This window comes from Haliaeetus albicilla, chromosome 11 (assembly GCF_947461875.1).
Source record: "Haliaeetus albicilla chromosome 11, bHalAlb1.1, whole genome shotgun sequence".
NCBI classification, from domain to species: Eukaryota; Metazoa; Chordata; class Aves; order Accipitriformes; family Accipitridae; genus Haliaeetus; species Haliaeetus albicilla.
The window spans coordinates 41,327,657-41,350,637 of record NC_091493.1 but is presented as its reverse complement, the minus strand read 5'-3'; the positions used below and the strand labels follow the sequence as shown (position 1 = coordinate 41,350,637).

At 51.8% G+C, this 22,981-nt stretch overlaps 1 protein-coding gene across 3 annotated transcripts in view; it reads right to left on the bottom strand.

Moving 5' to 3' along the window:
- PWWP2B (PWWP domain containing 2B) overlaps positions 1-22,981 on the bottom strand; it is a 90,195-nt gene that overhangs the window by 48,721 nt on the left and 18,493 nt on the right. Inside the window, exon 3 of one of the 3 annotated variants that reach the window (XM_069797309.1) lies at positions 18,550-19,087. The exons of the other annotated variants lie outside the window; for them this stretch is intronic. The gene's annotated coding sequence lies outside the window, so the exon portion shown is untranslated. Of the gene's footprint in view, positions 1-18,549; positions 19,088-22,981 lie in introns of those variants that run through there. 3 annotated transcript variants of the gene reach the window in all.

Sequence of the window (22,981 nt, the reverse complement as noted above, 5' to 3'; positions counted from 1 at the left end):
CGTTAAGAGGTGGGACCGGGCATGGAGCCGAGGCGGGCAGCCACGGCAGCCCCAGCTGGGGCATCAACTCTTCGACCCATTTTAGCTTCCCCAGATAATGAGGCTGCCAGTTCTCCGCGCAACGCCGCGAATCCCAAAACGTCTGCAGGCGCGTCCCCACAGGACGCGGCTTTACCCGAACCTGCTCAGCCCGGCGTTGCCCGAGAGCAGACCGTGGAGCCGGAGCCGCCGACCCCAGCGCGAGCCGCCGCCAGCCGGGGCTCTTTGCCGGCGGCGGGGGGCAGGTCTGGGCAGCGGGGCTGCCGGGTGAGCGGCTCACCGCAGGGCAGCCCTGGTCACCGGCTCCCGGCGAAGCCTCTCGCAGCCCTGCGCGGGGCAGCCGGGGCGGGAAGGAGCCCTGGGCACCGGGGACGGGCACGATCTCCCTGCAAGACAGATCCTCCAGCTGCCGAAACTTTAAATAACCGAGGTGCGCCCGCTCGTCGCTGGTCCAACCGCTGGTACCCGCCGGTACCGCTGGTTTTCTGCACTCCAATGTTTTCCTCTTAGATTTCCCAGGACTATGGGACTATCTCAGCTGCCAGGTACCTCTGCCTTCAGGAAAGCTTTATAGCCCTCATAGGTATGAAATAAAATCTCAACATCTAAAACGAGTCAAGGCTCCAAGCCCGCATGACAAAGAAGCAAAACCATTTTTTTATTTTTAAATAATTCTGGGGAGGCTCATCGGTGCCTTGCGAATGTTTGAGGTTGGCGATCCTGACTCTTCTTTTACTGCTGTAAAAAAAATCACTTAGTTTTTCCACAGTGGTCAAAGTTAGAACATTTTCTTCAGCGCAAAACTGTTTAACAAATGTTTTAATTAAGGAGAGTCCTGTAGCTGTTTAGGCTAGGGTTAGGTTTTAAGAGACGAGGGTTATTTGCTTTTATTTTTAAGTTACTTGAAGGAAACTAATTTTCTGTGCCTTTAAAACAGTGCAAGCTGAGAGCGGGGTTTGGTGATGCAAGTCTGAAAAAGCTCAGTGCAACCGTACCCCAATGTCAGCTGTCTCCTCAGGAGCACGGATGAGCGTCAGCCCCGCCGTGCCGGGGGTTTCGGCCGCGGAGCAGTTCCCAGGCCGGGTACTGCAGGACAGAGCTGCCGCGCGGCTGCGCAGGAGCGCGTGTCCCATTAGCACTATGTTATATAAAACGTCACTCAAAAAATTCATGATTTCAGAATAGATTAACTCCGTTCGGTACTCACTCCCACTGCTAGCAGCATGGCTAAATTAAAAAAAAAAAAAAAAAGCTGGAAGTACCTGGCAGCACGTTTCCCGTGTAGAGGAAGGGAAGTACAAACCTAAAGCACCCCACATCCCCTGGCATTTCCCTGTTCTTCTCTAAGTCAGCCCTGTTACCTCACTGACTCACCACGCGGCAGGAGGATTGGCAAATCTTTAAACTTAATTTCAGAGAAATCATTGTAAATAATTTCCTGGTGACGTTCTTTTTCTTCCTAATTGGCTGGAAAAAAAAAAACCAAAACGCTGGGATGGCTGTTTCCGCAGGGAGCTGACCACTGCGGTTCGGGAGCTCCGGCCGTGCAGACCCCACGGGTCGGCTCCTCGTGGCCCACAGCCGCATCCCGTGGGAAGAGCACGTCTTGGCAGTCAGGGCGGTTTGTTCAGGGAGGAAAGGACCAGGAGGAGATGGGTCAGGCTTTGGGAGGGAAGCAGCATGCTTCACTGCAGTTAGGAAATTTCCATTATAGCTCAAGTAAACTGCATAGATGTAGCACTTGCTACGAAGGCAGTGAGTGGCATTATCGGTGCCTACGGCAGTCATTTCCCACGTTCAGGACATTTCTGGTCTCCTCTGTGCTGTTTGCCCTGGGCAAGGCAGCGTTCAGCCCAGAGAGCTGCTGCAGTAACCTGTGTGCAGCTCCCCCGCTGACTGCCCGGTCGGAGGGGCGATTTCCATTCACTAGCTCCGGTTTCTCTCACCCCTCACGTTTTTCTCCTTTTAACTTTTTCTCCACCATCCTTTCACTGCACAGACAATTTTGCTTTCAGGCTGTTTGCCCCCACCACGCCAGCCGGCACTGGCCACCACCTCCCGCAGCCGCCTCCGGCCCACGGTGCCTCCACGTCCCTCCCTGCCCCGTCCCTTCGTCGCTCCTTGCGCTCTTCTCTCTCCGTGAACACTCAGCCAGCGTGCCCGTGGAGACAAAATGCTGACGGTCGAGGAGTTCGCACGCAGCGGAGCTTGCTGTGCTGTTGCTTCTGTGGCCAATTAGCCACCTTGTGCGGCAGCCACCGGAGCCCTCGCTCGTCCCCACGCCAGCCACCCTCAGAGGCACAAATGGCGTTTCACAGATCTTACTCCCGCTGACGACTTAAAAAATAAAAGCACCTTGAATCACACCCAGAGTGGCAGGTAGCAATGAAAGTGCCACCTGAGCCTCTCCCATCACTAGTATTTAGGGCATCCATAAAGCCAGGGCTCCGCACGCCACTCGGCTTCCAGTCGCGAGGACCACACAGAAATCCTCATGGAAATAACCTACCGCACCCGGGCAGGGCTGACGCAGAACTACAAGAAGAGGAGAGGGCACACAAAGGCTTTACTACTGTGATCAGTATAGTGCCGGATTACATCCCTCCCACTTCTGGAATATTGGCTGTAAATATGCACAAGGTTACGCTGGCTGGTGTAATTAGGAGTTGATCAAGGAGTGATTTATTCCCACCATGAATAAATGAGGTCATTGCTTTGTAGGGAGCAACAGACAATTTCTTTTTCCTTTACTGTGATCTTGACTAACTGAATCACAGCTAGCAGTCGGGCTGTCTGAGGGGTGAGGTTGCTAGATTAACTCAGCAGAGGAGACGAGGAGCTTAATTTGTCAGCAGCCCTGCTGGGACCAATACTGGCCAAACACACGGGCTCTCCCACAGGAGCAGCTAAATGGGCATCCCATTAAAATCCTGGGTCTGCAGCAGCTGGGGGGGGTCGGTGCTCTGCAGGGTCTCCTCCCGCATCGCCTGGGCTCGGTTTGCCCTTCAGCAGAAACCTGCGGCTCCTGGAGCGAGGGGTTTGACGCAGGGGTCCCGCCGGGACCACCTTGGAGTTAGTGCTGGAAAGGAACCGGGAGCACGGCTGCAGGGCTTGGGGCGCTTTCACCCGCAGGCCTCGCTCTGCAGCACTGCCTGCACTGCAAAGCAAAGCTATACATTATTAAAGGTATGGAGGAACAGAACCCAAGCGATTTCTGGGTTTGGCCTCCGTCTCTAACGCCTTTATGTTTATTCAAACTACAAAAGCAAAGGCACCATCCCCTGCCTTGTGAGCAAAGCGGCTCTTCACACGGCCAGCCTGGCTCACCCACCCATGGAGAGGGTGAATTTCCACCAGCTTCTGAAGGGCTCTTCTGAGAGGGTTGGGCCTGAGAACTTGATTTATGTTGAAAGGTCTTCAGTAGAATGCATCAATTTGCTGTTCTGACGTCAAGTCTGCTGTCTTTATTACATAAGGAGCCTTGAACATATTACAAATAGCTGCCCAACAAATATATAGATATATATAATCATCAGCAGCTAACGAACAACAAACAGCAATAGTAGCGTGGATCCTGGCCTGGGCTTCTATGTCAGACGCAGCAAGGCGAAAGGCACCCCAAATCGCATTGCCGTCACCCAGGCTGAGAAAAACGCAGGGAAGATGCCTCCCGCCATCCCTGCATCTGCATTGCGTCAGGCACAGAAAAATCCATAAGCTCAATGAAAAAGGCAAAACGGAGCTTCTCCCCCAGCTGCACACTGAATTTCGGTCTCACGGGGTCAGGAGCCGATCGTCGCCATGAAAAGCAGGAAACCGTCCAGCCTCTGCCCGAGGGTGCCGCGCGGTGCTGCGGGATGGCCTGCCGAGACCTGCCACCCTCCTCGCACCGCTGCCGCCTCCCACGGTGCGCAAGCCGGGCTCTGCGCTCGAAAAACCCTAGGTGACAACGGGAGCAGAGAGCACTCTTCTGTGGCGGCTTGGAGGACACCCCACTTTTTAGTTTCCTCCCCGGAGAAGCGCAGACTCTTTCCCTCGCCACCCCCCCCCAGCCCCTCCATCTCCCTTTTTCCTCCCCTTCGCCTGCTGGGGTCTCCTCTTGGGATGCTCAGCGCCCGCAGGGATGCACCAGGCAAAGCGGCGACTGCTGCGAACCCACCGGTCCTGCGAAGCCAGCCCGGCTCCTGCCAGCGCGCGGCCGCCTGCTGCGGCGGGGTCAGCTCTTGCTGCGCTCTACCCCGCAGAGGTGCCCGGGGGGCACAGGTCTGATCTGCTCCTCCATCACCTCCCAAATCTCACCGCCATCAGACTTATGCTGCTGAGGATTCGGCAGCAAACGAGCAAAGCCAAGAAAAGGGCGGCTTCGCCCGGGCACAGCGAGACCGATTCCCAGCGTGCCGCCTGGGAAGGCTAGTGAGAACAGGGCACATAGCAAAGCCCCGAGGCAAGTCACCACGGCCAACTTTGCCTTTATGTTACAGGTATCAAACCGAAAATGCCGAACTCCACTGCAACACGGTGGTGCAGGGGCTTCCTCGGGGAGTGTCTGCCCGCAGCCCGGGGCTGCGCCACCTCCACAGCTGGACCCGGCTGGAGCGTTCGAACCAGCCCCGTCTGGAATGCTCTGCCCAAGACAATTGCAAATAACAGCAATAAAGTTATTGCCAGGGCTTGCAATTAAGTTAGCAAGACCCAATAAACGCATTAAAAACCCAAAACAAAATGCCTGAAATCCCAAATTCTACTAGATAAACAATTCATGTTATCTCCTTTAAGTAGAAGATCTGAATTACTGGAATAACAGGCTCCCTATGTTTGTCTGGCTTTTAAGTTCTGCTGCAAAAAAACATTTATTGACATAAGTGGCACTTCCTTCTTTAAGCATTTCTGCAGCAGTGCGTTAGTGATTGGATTACTCAGTGCTGTATTTTAAGTCAATTGAGTGAGATGAGTGGTAAGTTGCTACAGGAGACATTAATACAATTTTTGCAAGACTGCAGAATTGCTTTCAAATCTCATCGGGACAAGTAATTTATTAAGAGATCCCTTACAAAGTTTGGCAGCGCTTTGCTGTAGGTGTGAGTGCAACAGAGCCCCACCGAAGAAGCTGCTTTGGACTCTCCAGTAAGAGGAGCAGAGGCGCGGAGCCGAGCTCCCCAGCGCTCCCTGCGAGCGCCGTGCCGAGGCGTCCTGCCAGCACGGGCACGGAGGGCACGGCCGGGACCTTCGCTGGCACCAGAGATGACGCTCCGTCCAGCCTGAATAGCGGATGTGAGCATTAAGAACATGTTTTCTAGACAGGAAAACAACACAATTGGACAGGAATGTGTTTCTTATTTTGTTCCCACTGCATGACCTCACTTCTCTTTATTTTTGGTTTCTCCAGACCAGTCTGCACCTTCGGTTACCGTAGGTCAACAGCCCTTCCCCTTTCTGGTACAGTCGGCTGCTTAACTTTTCAGCCCGTACTTTGTCCCTGCGAAGCTGCATCCCTTCCTCGCTGGGCTCTCCTCCATCCATCAGCCATTACGTTTTTTCCCCTTAACACTGAATAGCGGGTGGCAGGGTTGGTAAGGTTTATCTGAGCTAGAGAAGGGGGATATGGTCATATGTGGGCTGCCCTGGCAAGCCCTGCCCCGGAGCACTTCCCAGCAGTGCCTTCCAGGTCCAACTTCAATCGAGACCATCAGGAACAGAAGTCTGGGTGACCCATTTCAGGGTGAAACATGCCTGGGTTTTTCTTCTGCAGCAGATGCAAAGTACTTCTAAAATGAATGATTATTGTACCCGTAAATTCCCAAAGGATGGAAGTCCTGACTTCTGGCCATGGCCACTCATTCCCTTCATGTAGAGAATTACAGGTCCCACGTTGCAGTGACAGATGATGTGTACAGGCAGCACTGGTAAACAACAATTTTGTTTGCTGACTTGTAGCAAAGGGAAAAACCCAAAGCCCTGCACAAAACATGCTTTTCTAAACAGAATGCTTTTCCATGCTTCCCAGAGAGACATCAGTGGTTCATAATAAGGGAAACACTAGTGATACTACCCAAAAAGAGCATCCATCACTGTTGTGCAAGCAACTGACCCTAACTGGCTGATCATAACTAATCCCCAGTATCTGTAAAGGGAGGGGGGGAAAAAACATTAATTACAGCTCATAATTAACATCTGTGATGGGAAGAACAGTTTAACCTTGAAATAAGGACGAATTACATTTAGGTGCAAAGCTGCCCCCGGTGAGAGCAGCAGCAGGACCCTATCATAGACCCTTCCAAGAAGGTGGGGTTGGGACCAGGCATAGCAAACAGCAAAGATAACAACATTATCGAACAGGTTTAATTAAGCCAAGCAAGCAAGCGTTAGCTTTCCTCCAAAGCCTTCTGCTGCCTGTACAGAGGAGGAGATACCAATTCGCCTGTCGGCGAGCTGCTGGTTTTCTCTGCTTTACGTGTGCAGCACCATGCAGGGCAGACGCCGTGCCACTGGTGCCGGCAGCTCCCGCAGCAGCTCTGCAGCCCGTGGCCCGAGCCTTGCGCACGGCAGGACAGCTGTCCCCTCGCAGGGGCCGCACAGGGGGTGCAGGGGGGTTCCCGTGTCTCACTGCCCCTCTCTACTGTGCCATGCAGCCGAATTTAGCTCCTTGAGAAAATTCTGTGCTGATTCTGCCTGGCAAGTCAGTCTGATGCAGAGCCAGCTGAAGTTTGCAGACAGAGCAGAGGGTCCGAGGCCTTTCCCATTCAGCAAACAGCCTTCTCTTGTGGGAAGTTGCATTTTTCAAGTCTCTGAACGTACCAAAGCTTGTGCAGCCTGGCACCAAACCCAGACTTTTCCTGGCTGCGCAGTTCTCCCCCAGCAAGAGTCCCCGTTCCCACCTGTGGCTCAGGTGACCGGGCGCTGGCTTGGTGTACCGCTCCCTCGCATTGCCCTCGGGGGACGGCACCCCCCGTCCTGCTCCCCAGGCTGTCAGAAGGAAAGAAGCTTCACCACACAGTGCTCTACCTGACAGACAACCTGTTCTCCAGCCCACCCTGCCTGCAAACGCCCCCCCGTCCCCAGCCGCATCCAGCCCCGGAAAGCCGGCGGGCACAACCCACCCGTGGCTGTGCCGTCACCCGCCAGCGCTGGACGTGCTCCCACCAAAACCCCGTCTCAGCGCCTCGGGGGGCTGTGGGAGCCGCCAGCACGTCCCCCCCATCCCCTCCCGGCTGCCCCGCAGCTGAGGCACCGGCACCCAGTGCCAGACGTGGAGAGGGACACGTCTCAGGCCATCCCAGCCACCGCTCTGAGCTCTGCGCCACCGAACAGGGGACGGTCAGCGGAGGGGCAATACCCACGCCGGTCCCCATCCACACAGCGCTGCCGGAGGCTCTGCCCGCAGGACGCCGACACGCTGACCGGCAGCGAGCAAACGCCCCGCTTTGTCCGACTGCCTCTGTCCTGCCAGGATCATCCGAGACCAGGCGTTGGCTGCAGAAGGGCTTTCAGGTTAGCGTGGACCTCTGGGGCCACCCCGACACCCCTCCTGTCGTCTACAGCATCGCCCTGGTCTAAGGTGCGGAATTGCTGCCGGCACACGGCACTCGCTGCGTACCCCGACCTCGCTCGGCACGCGTGTGCCTGACCCGCACACCCCCTCGCACGCCTCTGCAGCCCGTGCCTGGGGTACCTTACAGGAGGGACAAACCGAACTGGAGGGAAAGGCAGCATCAGAGAAGGTGAAGCTCAGAAAAAACGGTGTTACAAATCCGATTCTCTGTGAGGAGAGGTTTGCAGATGGAGGCTGTGGAGTTTTCTTCCCACTGGGTATCAATTTGTAAGGGTGAGTTGCGTTAGTGTAGCTTTTACAGCCATTTGTCAGTCACTCCAGGGACTGTATTATAGTGAACAATCTTTTTTTTTAATTTAAAAGATTTTTTCAGAGAGAGGTCATAGATAGAGTGGTGAAACAGATGTTTCCAAAGGCAATTCCTGTCCAGACCCCTACTCCTATTTCTTGAAATTGCTGCAATTATCATACCAAGAAGTGTTTCATATGTCAGGGACAAACCACTGGGGCTCAGCCAGGCAGCATTTATTAGCAGCTGACAACGTCTAGCACCAGGAAGAAAAAATTACCTGTATATTACAAAAAACTTCACTAGTTCAAGCCACAGTGGAAACTGCCGCTTGGGAAACTGCTGATGCAGTTTTTGGTGCACACGCAAGCTGTAATAAAAAGAAAGATGAAAACCAGGAACGCCTCCGCTCCCCCAGGAAATGCCTCCCACTGCCCAAAAAGCTCCCGTGAGGAGACCCCACGCCGTGGCACAGCGCCGGCCACCAGTGGCCCTTGTCCCCCCTCCCCGAGACACCAGGACGGGGACCCTCCACGGCTGCTGCTGCTGCTCCAGGGGCATCTGCTGGGAACCGGCAGGGCTCCCAGGGAGGGGGTTTAGGGGGAAACCCAGGAGGCCCCCTGATACACCAGTGAAACTGTGGGTAAAGGAGGATCTGCCAACACGATTTGTACGGCAACAACATCTTACAAAGTCCCTCACATGAACCTATTGAGCAACTAAGATTAGAAACCAGCCAAGAGACAAGAAAGAATTAAAGTAATTCGTTTTATGCAGACAAAAGGTTAATAATGGAAGTGCAATACTTATTTAAATATTAAAATCAGAGGAAGCAGCCAATAAAACGATTCTCAAATCGGTTTAGTGCCACGGAACTCCAAATCACAAGATACTATGTTGAAGAGTCAGCTTTCAGAAAACAGAACAAACACTCCCATGGCTAAAACCAGCAATCATCGCACAAAACACCGTACCGCTCCTCGTACTCCAGACTGTAAATTAGCCATCAAGTGTTTGGGCAACCTCCTTGGTAGCCAGGCCACTCTGTAACAGTCCTTAAGAACATTCTCTGCATTCTCCTTCAGGAGGAGCCGGATGCCGAGCCACAAAGCTCTTCAGTCCGACACGGGATGACTTCTGGCAGCACGGCGCCGGTGACGCGGCGTCCCGTGGCAGCGGGCGCGGTGGCACGGCGCCTGGCGGGGCCCTTCATGGCGTGCTCCACGGCGGCACAGCGCGAGGTCCCGCGGCGCGGCAGCCGCTGGCGGGCATCGCCCCGCGGCAGCCGGCGCTCTGGCGATGGAAGGCCGGCGGTGCTGCCGCGCTGCGCCGGGGACCCAGCCGGGACGGATGCGTTCCTGGCCAGGGAGCTTTCAGGTGTTTTGCGTTTGTGATCCCTTTGCATTTTCCAGCGGAAACATAGACATTTCACAGAGAACACGTATGATCTCGCATTCTCAGTCACCTTTCGAGGGACTTCAGAAGAAAACAACATCATCTGTGGAGTAAAAGCTGAAAACCACTGAATTCTCCAAAAAACCACTTTTGTGCCCCGCTATTACAGACTTCAACACTTAATGTTGCTAATATAAGACCCGTTCTCCCCAACTCCCTCTCACTAGGGCCACTACCCCAACTACATAATCCATCTAAATCAATACATACTTACACTGAGTTATTCCTGAATTTAAAAGCATCTTCACATAACTGAAATTTACACATGGATCTAACTCGAGAAAGTAGCACTGGCTCTTAAGTTTGTCTTTATGTTTTAAGATACGCTCGGGAGAGTGGCACGCACCTACACAAGTGGCTCTGAACCCTGCGCGCTCGCACCCTCCCCTACCAGGGAAGAGACCCAAATTCTAAAATTACCCACTCAAAACGAGCATTTTCTCAGCCCACTTTGTATCAGCAGTCACTGAGTAATTCACAGCAGATCTAAGATTAGCTAATGAAGTGCAGTGACTCATCAGCCAAGCCTCTGTGCCGCTGGGAAAATTCAATTTTTCTTTAGCAACAGAGCTTCAGCTGTGGAAATTATAAATAAATACGGTTTGGAGAGGCTACAGTAACATGAGGATTCTTATTTAAAACTCATTGATACAGATATTTGTGCCTATGATGCCCTTGTAACATCACTGATCACTTGCAACAGTGCAGGATCACGTCCGGGACTTTCTGCGGCAAAGACGTGGCTTCCCGAGCGGCAAACCTGCGGTGCCGAGCGGGAGAGGGTCCAGCCGAGCAGGAGCACGCAGTGACAAGGCACCAACCAGCAAAGCCTGATTTCAAACCACTCATTAGCTCACACCCATAAGCAAATTAAAACCATGAAGAATCATTACAGGCTTCTGCAAACGATGTTGCTGAGCAAAATGATGGGGTGGAGGAAAGTCATAAACAGAATCAAAGCAGAAAGGATCCCCACCCCCACACCAGCAACAAGATGCAAAGCAAGACCAAATTTCACTCCCAGAGTAAACACGTGCTCCGGACCCGGGTCCCACATGTCTGCGTGCGCCCGCAGCGTTGGGACCCCCGCCACCCCCAGCCCCCCACGTGGCCGGCGTCCCCCTGCCCGGCCCCTCCGCTCTCCTCCCCACGAGCCCCCGCCGCTGCCCAGCCCGAGCTTCTCCACCGGCCCCAGAACCACCTTCACCCTTCTGCAGCCATTCCACGGGGGCCGACTGAACTGGTGTTACCGTCCCCAGCCCGCGTTTGCCAGCAGCAGCTCGGCCCCATCCCAGCCGTCCCCACGTCCATCGGTGTGCCGGGAGAGGCTGCCGCCACCGGCGGCTGCGCCCGCCGCGCCTCCCACACCGCTCACCGGAGACCCCCGCGCAGCTGCGTCGAGGGCTCATCAGCGCCTTAGGGTTAATTAGCTGCCGTGCCAGGGCCAGACCGCGTACAGGTCCTTACAACAGCTTGCTCTTAGGAGCAGAACAGGGTGCACGGCTCCTTTCTGCGAGGGTGGCGGGACCCCCTTGGGCACCCTCCTCCTCCGAACGGGTGGCATAAACAGGCAGGAAAGATGCTGCATTTCCGGGGATTTGGCCCCAGATTGTTTCCCCGTGCCAGGCCGGGCAATGGAAAGCCCGCTGCCCGGCACGGGGGGGGATCGGCGATGTGGGGTCGAGCCCTGAGCAGCAGCCCCAGCGCCGGCATGGCAGGGCCCCGCGCCTCCTCCAAAACCGGACCCCCTGCACCCCTCGGGGCCAGCGCTTCATCCTCACACGCCTTTAGCGTGACACCACCGACACGGAGGACTTTCAGCAAAGGAAAACAAACACCCCTTTCCCTCCCCCCCAAGCCCATCGGTGGGGGTTGCTCCGTACTCAGTTCAGCTGCACTTAAGATTCTCTATTTCAACCATATTCTGTTTCAAGCCACATTAGGCTTTGGTTATCAAAGCCAAATGCTTCAGGTTTTGGTGTCTAATGGAAAACAGCTTACAGTTTATGTGTTTTTCCTGAGAAATTAGCTTTAAAAACAACTTGCTGAACTTTGTGTTTTATAATATGCACTTAAAAAAAAAATAAATTCGAGTTTAGGGGAAAGAAAATATTTTCCGTACAAGACAGACGTTTGATTGGATTAAAGCAAGCTTCCCTTTTAATTAGGCTCGCTGGAGCACCACTGGCGAGTCAGGCGCCTGTGTCTAATTCCCCGTGATGCCCATCAGCTCAGATGACCCCCACCGCCTGCGCTCAGGCTGGTCCCTCCTGCGCAAACCGGAGCTCAGGCGGGAAGCACGGACACTCGGACCGACACCGAGCAAGAGCTGGGCTGCTGCCCGGCCGGGGCTCGCGGCAGCCTTCAGCTGCGACCTCCCTGCTGGGATGCAGGCAGGGACGGACACGCTGGGCTGCGAGGAGCGGTGGCAGTCAGAGCAATGCATGGGGTGCCCTGGCCTCGGGGGTCCCTGCCGAGCAATGGGGAAGGTGTGGGGCAGGCGTGGGGCAGGGGGAGCCCAGGTCCCAGCCAGCTACCGATGCCTGGGGTCTCTCCCCAGTCTCACAGCAGAGCCGTTAATCCGTAGACACAGAAAAAAATGCATCAAGACTGCTTAGAAGTCCTCTGCTACAAGCAGTAATAAAAAAAGGATAGTAGTAATAATCTTAAGATCTAGCAAAATAAGAAAATTACTACATACCAGAATAGTAGATATTTCTTTTGGCAGCATAAAGCTACTTTCATCTTTAAAAGCAACTGTTCAACTTCCCATTTTCTCCTACCTATTAAGGGATACTGTAGCCCCAGGAAGGATTATTGTTGTAAGGTTGCAGCCAAGCCAGGAGGATAGATAAACATAAAACTATTGCTAAAATCCAGCAAGTTCGGCCATAAGGACAGTTTTTTTCCACAGGGAGTGATTGAAAACCCCGTGAAAACCAGACTGGTGCCAACAGTGACTCAAACGCACTAAGAGTGACAAATGGTGATGCTGCCATCCCAGGCTGCACCTGACTGGAGAAGGAGCTTTGATCGACTCGCATTTTCTGGGACAACCCAACGGAGCTGTTCTGCCTTTCTTCAGTCCCCCAGGACCGGGGCTGCCGTCCTGCCCAGCAGGGACTTGCTCGGCATCGCCCGTCCTTACACAACCAGTCCGTCCCTGCACCAGCGGCAAAGGATGCACTTTGAGGTTCACAGTTTGAGGGCAGGTCCCTTCTCCCAGCCGAAGTCCTCTCACGAAGCAGAGGCAGGGAACCTGCTGCGAGGGCTGCAGCCCACGTGCCTGCTCATCACGGGCTCCGAGCACAAGGGGACCGGTGGCCACGCTGGCCCAGCACGGCCCCTGCTGCGCCGGAGAGATGTGACTACTCCACAAGGCACGCACGTTCACTGCGGCCCCCGAGGGATCCCGCCTGGCTCCGAAGAACTGAGAGTCCAACAAAACACTCATTTCAAGGGGGGAAAAAAAAAAAAAAAGTAGCCATGCTCCCTGTTTTTCATTAGGCTCTCAGCTTAATATTTCACCAGCTTGTTCTGACACTTGGCAGCCAACGCACAGGACCTGCAGGGCTCGGCTGGCTCTCCAGTCACTCGCTCCTGCACCTTCCATCTGGGCAAGCAGCACTGCCGGTGCTTTGGGGCAGGTCTGGGTCCGGTCTTCTCCTCCCTCCAGCTCCCCCCGACAGCCGTGCTTGCCGAGAGCTTGTTTATTCACTCGGTGCTGCTGCTGCTCCAATTAACATTATCACAGCCTCTAAAGCCAGCACACCAGCATCAGTATGGTTAAAAAGTGTTGAGATGCTGATCTTCTTACTGGCCATAGCTTAATCAGGAAAGAAGAAATGAGAAGAAACAGTCAAAAATTACAAACTTGAATTTACTGCTACCAGCTGTTGAGAATGCTCTCCCTGAGTGCAGTCTCATGAGCCGTCATGAATGACAAAGGCAAAGTTGTTTGGGAAATGGATTTTCATTCCATTCACTTTAAAATGCCTTTCCCCCTATTCAACACTAGATCAGGAAGAAAGTTGAAATTTCACAAAGTCAAATTATCAGAAACGTTTACTTCAGGTCTGTGGAAAAGTTTGAGAAACTCCTAAGCTGACCCCACAAAATCAAAGGCCAGCAGGAACTTTTCCTGCAGGCAGCACTGTGCAGCTGGTGGGTGTCCAGTTCCACCCGCAGCGCTGCCTGCACAGCTGGAGACCCAGAGCCCCCTCTTCCAAAGACCACTTTTTCTTAATTTTAAGGCCATTCTGCTGGACAAAGCATCTTAGGGAGGCACGGGGACTTCCCAGGCTATAGCAAGAGGCACCTTGGTGGGCGAGAGGAGGGGTGTCAGGGCACAGGCAGCCCCTCGCCGGGAGACCCTCAGCAGAGCTCGGCTTCCCCTGCCCGGTCCAACAGCCCGGCAGAGCGGGGAGGACACCTGGGAAGGGCGCGAATAGAGAACTGAGCACAGAGAAGTGTGAAACTTGAAGGGAGACTAAAGGAGAAGCTTTGGGAAAACACTGCAGATGGTATTTAGACAGAAGTAGGTGCTGCGACGTTTGGCCACCATCATCCCAGTATAGTCTCCTTTATCCCTGCTGCCACCGGTACCGGCACAAGTGCTCAGTGGGGATTTGTGTTTAGACGGGGCCGTGGCGAGTGTGGCAGGACCTGCAGAGCACAGGTCCCGAGGCAAGTCGGGGCCGGGAAGGCAGCCCGGCCACCGCCACGCACCCGGGAAAAGCAGAAAACAGAGTGGACGCGGCCTCGCTCCTGCCATCAGCCGGCATGGCACAGCCCCGGCTGCCCGGCGCAGGCAAAAGCCATTCTGCTGGAGATGCTGCCAGGGCAGCCGGTACCACAGCTCTGGCAGCTCTGCTAGCCCTTATCGGCATGAAATAGGCAGTATGCTAACTATAAGCCACAACAAAGCAACCGGTAAAAATCTCATCTATGCCTTAGGATCCCTGATGGAATCAAAACCGTGTGGGTTTTTATTCTGTAAGTCACTTGGACGGCTTCATTATCATAGAACAAAAGGTTTTTTTAAACAGCGCATCGTTAAGTGCCACAATTCCAGCAACATACCCTTCCCCTCAGCTAACCCAGCCTGCAAGGGACCCTGCCCCGGGGCAGCATGCCACGCACCCACCACTGCTGCTCCGCAGCGTGGCCAGGTCACCTCTGTCCACGTCGTGCTTCTCGCAGGACGCCAGGCGCAGGGGCACCCGCCCCGGCCATACAGTTGTACCCCCCAAAGGGACCGTCGGAAACCACGGTAATTAAGCACGCCAGTCACGGGGAGACTGTGGCTCCCGGCTCGCCCTTTCCCCGGTGCTGCCCGGCCCCCAGCCCCGGGAGAAACCACCACTGTCAAAACTCTGGCTGGGTTCCCAAATGGGCATTGTAGTGCTGTCACCAGCCCTCACCCACAGCTCTTCTGAGTCAGCCTACAGCTCACGAAGCAACAGAAACTATTAAGTTAGGCCACCTACACAGCTAGCTCCTCTAAATAAATTTAGTAAGTCAGAAAAGATAGGATACAAAAATTTGGTGAGAAATCATGTTTTTGAACAGAAATAACCAGACTCACTCTCCAGTTGCAGAAAATACTATTTCCCTTGGGAGGGTAGGAGTGCCAGCAGGCAGTGCCCGCCCAGGGCAGGGAGAGCCCGGGTACAGCGGAACGCTGAGGGGGCTTTCGGGACCTGAAAACCTGCTCAAGGCATGCCAGACATGAAGCCAAGTATGAGGAATGTGGATTATGCACACAAAATTTAATCTATAGATTCAGAATATTAGCAAAAGTCCTATTACAAAAAGTACTGATAGGTTTAGTACTGGTTTGAATAATGTTAGAATAAAATACTGAGCCCCCCTCCACTGAAAACTATACTCAGATTCTGCAGGGCTTGCATTTAGGAAATCAGCTGTGCGAGCTGAAGCACAGCTGTAGGGTTCAGGAGGAAACCCCCAAAACCACAGTGCGGAGCAGCGGAGACTATAATAAGCCTTTAGTGTAACAAGAATTGAAATGGACTGAAAAAAGCCCACAATTTCCTAAAGCCATGCTCAAGTTTTAAAAGTATAAGGAGAAAAACCTTAAAAATGGAACAAAAAGTGAAATTTCACAGCACATAGGGATCTGCTAATGATGTTCAATGGGCAGCACAGAACCTATTACAGAGAATACTAAAGACCACGTACTATTCCTGAACATTCCCATTTAGGTTTTAACCCAACGGAGCTTTTCCTCTGACATAATAGAAGACTAAAGTAAGCCATTCAAACTTCACATTATTAAAAATGACATTTAGAAACTTCGACATTAGCTTTTTAAAATCAGTTAAGAAATGAAACGTCACTGTGCCCTTGGTTTATGCTTTTGCATTTGCTGAGAAATTATTTTCATTTACCTGCATAATGGCCAAGGCGAAAAAAGCAATTTGTTACAAGATTTTTGCTTTAAGCCTTGCCAAAACCGAAGAATCATCTTTTCACTGAAGAAGTGAGCCAACTCCTTTAGCTCCCATACGCAGATCCAAAGTTGTGCTTTTTGTTGGGATACTGTTTAAGGCTGGTGTATAAACCTACCTCTGGCACTGAGCCACTGATTCAGAGGACCCCAGTGTCCAATCCACTCGCATGCCACCTAAGCACTATTTTCTCCGTTACCATGTTTTTACTGAAACTCTCCGTTGCAGTTCTTAGTAAAAGTGGCAAAAATTTGGTGACTCACCCGCAGTGCTTAAGCTTCACTCGTCTGCTTCATTAAGCTGGTGCTAACAGACACACGTGTGTCAGGCCACCTGGCATCACAAAGGTAAAAGACAAAAAAAAGGAGTCCCAGCACATGCAACCTTCCAGTCCTCTTTGGAGGAGGGTCCCTCCCCAGCCCTCCTGGCAGAAAATGGCAGCAAACCAGTTCTCTAACCTTCCTGCTGCTGACACACGACCTGGCGAGCTTGAAATGCTGACACTTTTCCCTTTACCTCTGCATTGGCAAGGACTTTCAGGCAGTAAAAGCCCGTTGTTTGCTTTCTAAAGGGCCCAGCAATGTCAGGAATGTCACCATGCATCCAGGTGTAAGGACAGCAGGAGCTGCGCCCTTGGTGACAGGGGACTAGCAAGACACAGCAACCGGCAAGGGAAGACCGGGAAGGTTTCTTGCAGGGATACCAGGTACTCCTCCATCAGCACTGAGGAGCACAACCGCTGCTCCGAGGGCACGAGACGACAGTGATTATCAAGGCAGAAGCAGAAGGCAGACAGAGTTCCACTGTACAGTTAAACATCTGGCAGAGGATGCTTATGTGCACCAGGGGTTTTCCTGCAGAGCAAAATTATCATGGGGAAAAAAAATCTTGGACATCCCCTCTTAAACAACTCCATCCCGGGGACCACATCCAACATCAGAGGACGGACGCTGGACTTGAGCTTACTTTCTCAATCCGTTTCAGGTCCTAAGCCTAGAGAAAATCAGTGGCCCCAAGTCTGAGGTATCGTAACTCTCTCTCACACCCAGCAGAGACTGAATGCCTGGTCTTACGGACATTTCTGCCTGTTCACGGGACTTGAGTGACATCTGCGAGCCTTCTCAGGAAAGCGGCCGGGACTTACCTGTTGTTCTTGGCATCTCCTTCAACCACAGAGCAGCCTTTCCACATGCAGGCAGGAGCAGCCCTTCACTAGAGATGGGAGTAGACAAGCGCTCTTCCTGAAAGCATGGGGGAGTGGGGGCTTAGTTATTTTTGTTTTGCCTTTTTTTAAATTTTATTTTTTAAATGAACAGAAGGCTGCTTGTAACTCCCTTCAGCTAACTGCTGTAATGCTACAGCCAAAAGGCTTGGCAACACTTTTTGGCAGGGATTTCGTACAATAAAGAACTGTGTGAGCAGAAAACACAAAAACTACCTCACATAGCCATCAGCTAACCCTAGGCCTAGCTTGAGAAGTTGCTAGAAAAAAACCCACAAAGAAACTCCTGAAGACAGACAGACAGGGGCTAAGAAAGGTAGAACTGTTTTCTCCATGAGTGGGAGTACTCACTGCACAAGAGCATCTTTGCCAGCCAAGTAGTCTGCTCTGGAGATGGGCAAAGTGGATGCCCAGGTAAACAACTGCTTCATAAAGGCTTTACACAAGGTGCAGGAACACATTCCTTCGCTATATACTGCTGTCCTTTTTACACTTATTTTTGGAAAACAGGAAGCTTACTGATTTGTTTGCAGAGGTGGCCAAAATCGGTCTTGGGACACAGATGTCCTATTTCAGCACTGCATTTTAGTTTGCATGTTTTATACCACAGTCTTCCAACTGTTTTAAGGGAAACATATTTGACTCATTGTATGCTCTTACTGAGACTCAGCAGAAGGGTTTTTCTGCTGTTGAACTCTTCTTGTTAAACTTTGCTGTTGTTAAACAGAAAAGGGAAGCTCTGACCTCTCTTGCTGACATTCAAAAGACCACAATATGAACCGGCATGAACCAGGAAAACACGAGCTTGTATGTTTTCCGATCCGCTTGCTCTTCTAATTCGACAATAGTTCATCACAATGTTTGCTGCAACAGATTAAGAACAAACAGGAAGCAGAATCTGTGCAACGATCCGGTAGCTCAAAGGCAATCTTCTACATGCAGACAACATTTCACCTAGGAGTGAACCATTTTCTCCAGCATCAGAAGCAACAGATTACCACAAATCAATGTTTCTAGACTGACAGAATCCAAGAGAAAGCTAGACTAATGCAAAACCAAAAAAAATAACCGATGCAGTTTCAAAAGCTTGTTTATAGGCCACTTTAGTTTGTAAACCATTTGTACTCTAAATTTGGTACAAAAGCTATAGGCTGTTTGTTTTCTGTTTTTTAAAGACTGCTAATCATTCCTGGTCATGTGTAAGGATGAAGATCCTTTCTATCCAACAAGGTGTGTTCAAGGGGCCTTAAATTACACTCGTTGACTAGGTGTGAACACAAAAGTTAGTTCAAAACGTTAACTCATTCTCCAGTTGGAGCCATCAGGCTAACTACCTACCTCTACGCATGCAGCATGAGCAAGCCAAGGCTGTGCTGCCTGCTGTTTCAGGTGACTTAAGAAAGCACGCATTTAGGACACAAACCCATCCAAGTTACCAGGTGACTGCTTTTCAAAACATTGATTCTCTCAGCTCTGCAGTAGATGACAAGAAAAAGCTTTACCATATGCAATGACAGCCACATAGTTACATGTTGCACATTTTCCAAGTTTTAATAGACACAAAAGTGAGTCCATTGTACTTAAGACACTACAATGATTTCATTCTATTGCATGTCCTGCTCCAATTACATTTCTCAGAGTACAGTATTGAGTAAAAGTTTGGTAGCTTTAAAATTAACAAGTGTGTGAAATCTGTAAGTAAAATAAGCAGCAGCAATAATTTTTGGGATTTTATCAAGAATAGCTAACTTTTAAGTAATAAATACATTCCAAGGTGTGGTTTTTGCTGTTCTCCTAGTTCATTGCTGTATGACTTGTCAAATTTTCATTCTAGGGTAAGATATCCTTAAGACTTTCCTGCCAGCCTCACACCAGAAGAGCCACCTAACTCCAAGTCCCGGTGCCTGTCACCTGTCCCAGATGAAAAGCAGTGCAATCTGACAAGGAAACTTGTCCTCCTGCCATGCGCACGGCAACCTCCAGATTCTCCTGGGGAGCGTGTCAGGATGTTTACAGACTTCGTGACCCTCTAGGAGAACAGCTGTGCTCTTATCTTCTGTTACCTTGAAGAAAGTAAAAGAGGGAGAGGTTACTGCAGGCAGCATGGAACGGACCAGCATTAGTGGCGAGGCACACGCTCTGGGTGTCCTCTAAATATAGCCAGGAATTCTCCTGCTCCCAGCTGGCCTGGCAGGCAAAACCAGCAGCAGCTACAGCTTTGGAAGAAACTCATCAAGTTAACAAACCCAAAGTAAGAGCAGGAATTTTCTCCAAGATAGACATGATATGAATTTCAGTGATGATAATAAATCTTTAGTCTCTCGCTTAAAGACGTCTAAGTCCCCATTCAGGGTGGGTTACTGTAGGTTAATCTGCCACAAGTCCCTACAGAGAGCGCCACGTGAAGAACATCTGCCTCCACTTTTCAAACACAATCTATAAAATAGGATTATTTTCCCCTCGAGAGCAAGCCGTACAGAAGCTTTTCTAAGTACCTGCAACCGCTCAAGACATCGACTGCTGCCGCAGTGCCCCAGTCACGCGCTGATGAAGAGGGAGAGCAGCCACGCCGCCTTCTCACTCTGCCTCCGGAGGGAAAAGACAGCCCCGCTCCCTCTCGGACCCCCCACCCTCCAGGGGCTCCCCCTCCCATGCCGGACCACTGCTCGTTTCAGGCTGCAGAAGCACGTGTGTGCCGCGGCAGCACTGCGGAGCCCTTGGGACGGCCGGTGTCTCTCGAAGGACCGCGCGGTGCTCCCCCCCCATGCAGCCGTCCGAAGGCAGATGCAGAGCACGACTGACCAGCCTTCGGGCAAGAGGAGCACGCGAGATGCTTGTTCTGAATTCAGAAGTCCAAAACCACACACTCCAAATCGCAGCTACCAAAAGGTAACGAAGCTGCCCACGCTTGATGTGTTAGACTGCTGTCATCTGGCCTTCTCGACAGATACCAGCCAGACTAAGGGCAGATGACAGGCTTGAAAAGATGCGTCTACTGGAGAGGGATGTGCCCATCAAAACAAAAAACTACAGAAGAGAAAAGCCCTCATCTGTACCCCTGCATGCCAGAGGTACTTGCACCAGCCCTGTAAGTCACGTTTACGGAGTGGAGGCCTTAAAAGAGTTCAAAGGGAGGATCGATTCGTCTTCAAGATCAAGTGAAGAAATGAAGACACATGAAACAGTGATACATAAATGAATGAAAAAATGGCATGGAGATCTGCACTTAGACTTTTCAACTGCAAAAGCATCACTGCACCACACTTCAAGTGCAATTCAGTTTGAGCCAGTTCAAAAGTCTGACCAGCCCCAACACACGTCCGTGCCAAATCAACTAACGTGGCCGAGTCAGAACTGCAGGACACACAGGCTCAAATCTGTGTTCCTGACAAACAGGATTAATGCTATGAAGCAAAAGATCAAAGACCTTTAAAAACCCCTCACAGTTGAGGTTTGCGACTTACAAATACAGAGCACAATAAACCAAGAACACCAACACCAAACACAGGAAGATTATCACATTTCCAATGCTGCTAAAAACACAGCGGCACCTCTTCTGCAGGCATGGAACCAAAAGCGACACTGATTTGCCCAGACTCAGCATCCAGAATGATCTTCTGTATTGCCCATACAATTGAGACATCAAAGAGCTGATTCAACACACCATGAACATCTGCCCTAAAACCTATATTCCAGAGGACTGCAATCAGCTTTCATAAACTCCTTTAGCATTTAGCAGAATCACCCTGCTCCTAAGAAACTTGGACGTCTCACAACAAGGCTCTATTACCTACAGTTGAGAGAGTATACATTTATACTTAATCTTGCAGGAGAATCTATTCATTTGCCTTCTGATGTATGGTGAGATTTTCAAAAGCACACAACAAACTCACTTGCAGGCTTATTATCTTACATCTGCCAGAGCCTTAGTGAGGTCTACAGACTTGGCAGAATATCCCTCAAATGCTTTTTGCAAAAACCTGACCCTTTAGAGACAGATTACAGATTGAGAATATTTAGTCTAAACAGAAGAAAAATGCATTTCCTTGTTGAGGTTAACAGCAAGCCCTCAGGCCAGTTTTATTCTTTGCGATTTTCACACTTGGAGGAAGGAAGCATCACAACAGAAGCCCGAAGTCAAACAACCTCCCAGTGAAGGCCAGTGCAAAGGCAGAGGCTGCCCCATCGCAGGGACAGGGATGAGGCCAAACTGCAGCTGCTCACTGAGATTACCTGGGGGCAAAGATCAGGGATTCTCTCCTCTGGGAGCAGAAAGTTGGTGCTACCAGCAAAATGGCAAACTGCTTTAAAACAGCTGATGCTCCACGTCGTGAAATGTCCAAATCTCACACCCTGCTCAGCTCCGAGCGCCCACAGACAGATGGGCGCTTGTCCCCGGCCTGGAAACACAGAGGTCCGCAGCCCAGGCTCGGCCAGGGGGCAGAGGCCACCCCCGTGAGAGCTCAGGTGTCTGTTTTAAGCAACCTCCTGAGCTGACCCAGGAGTTTTCAACATGCGCTCAGGAGGAGCAACACAGCAACAGTCACTCGTACTTTCTCGCTCTGTCGCTGGAAAACTTCAGATTTCTGTTAAAAAAAACAACCTTCAAGATGGAGCAGCAGCTTAAACGCTACATTCTGGACATTGCTGTAGCCTTGATACACGTATGAGTAATGAATACATAACAGACTGACTGACTCAGGACAACGGCACGATCTAGCAGCCTGCATGCTAAGCTGCATGTCAAAAGGAAAGCCAACAAAGCTCTCCTGAAGCCAAGCGCTTATTCATTACAAAAATAAATGAAGTTTTGGATCAAATAAAGCCATTCACAAATTCAGATTTAACAGTTGCCACAGAGTGCAGAAAACTGGTTTATCTTCCGAGAACATCACGTCCTGAGTGTGCTGATGTGTGGGGACCCTGCTCACGCCAGCTCTGCCCACAGCCCCGCTCAGGGGACCCTGCAGGTGACACAAGTACTGGATACCCCTAGTACCCCCTCTGCGGCACGGGGAGCACCCCGGTCCCCGCACCTTCTGCCTTCGTGAGAGTACCAGGAGTGGCACCGAAGGGGTTCCTGTGTGTACTGGTGTGCTGCTGGGCGTCCAGGGCTGCACCGCCACCACCAGCAGACGCTCACAGACTAGCTCCAGGGGAGGACCAAGAGACACGTGTGCCTGCCCGAGCTGGAGTTCGGAACCGTCTCCTTCAGACGGTTTCTCTGGAAAGCCCCAGAGTGCTGCAGTGCTGAAACCCTCCGCTGTCGCAGCCCTGCGAGCGGCACAAGCCCCGGTTACCCTGCCCATCCTGGCAGGTTGGGAAGCAACGGCAGCAAGAAGCCTGCTCATGTTCTCCATCCAAGCAGCTTATTCTGAGGAATATTTTCTAATCATAATGCAATTAACAGCAGGCCGCAATTAAGCATCGCCAATCAGTCTTCTTCCAGACATGTCCCCTTGGGGGAAGGGCAGCACGGCAGCCCTGGCTCAAGCTCAGAAGGATCAAGCGGTCGTACCTTCCCGCAGCCCTGAGGAGGAGGGACGGGGGCCAGGGGACCCAGAAGACCTCTGACAGGCAGCTCAGTGGCTCCCACAGGGCTTCGTTTCTAAAGACGGTACCTGCTTAACAGCCAGAGTCGCCAGCAGAAGGCGAGGGGAAGGGCAGAAAGGGCACTGCTGGCAGCGGTCCAGGAAAAGTCCTTCCTTCCCATGCTTTCCTACTGCGGGACGAGGGCTGGGGTTGGTGGGGGTTACTGGATTGCAGCTGGGAGCCCCGTCCCCGACCTGCTGAACAGGGTTTTAGAACCGTCTCCAACTCCCATGGCACCAGTATCCAGCTGACTTGAACAGGCTGGCAGCTATGTTCTCCAATATTAAACTCTATCATCCGAGCATCTCTATGAAAAATCCTGTATGGGGTTCGGGGGTTTTCTGCTTTTAGAAAAGGTTGCTTTC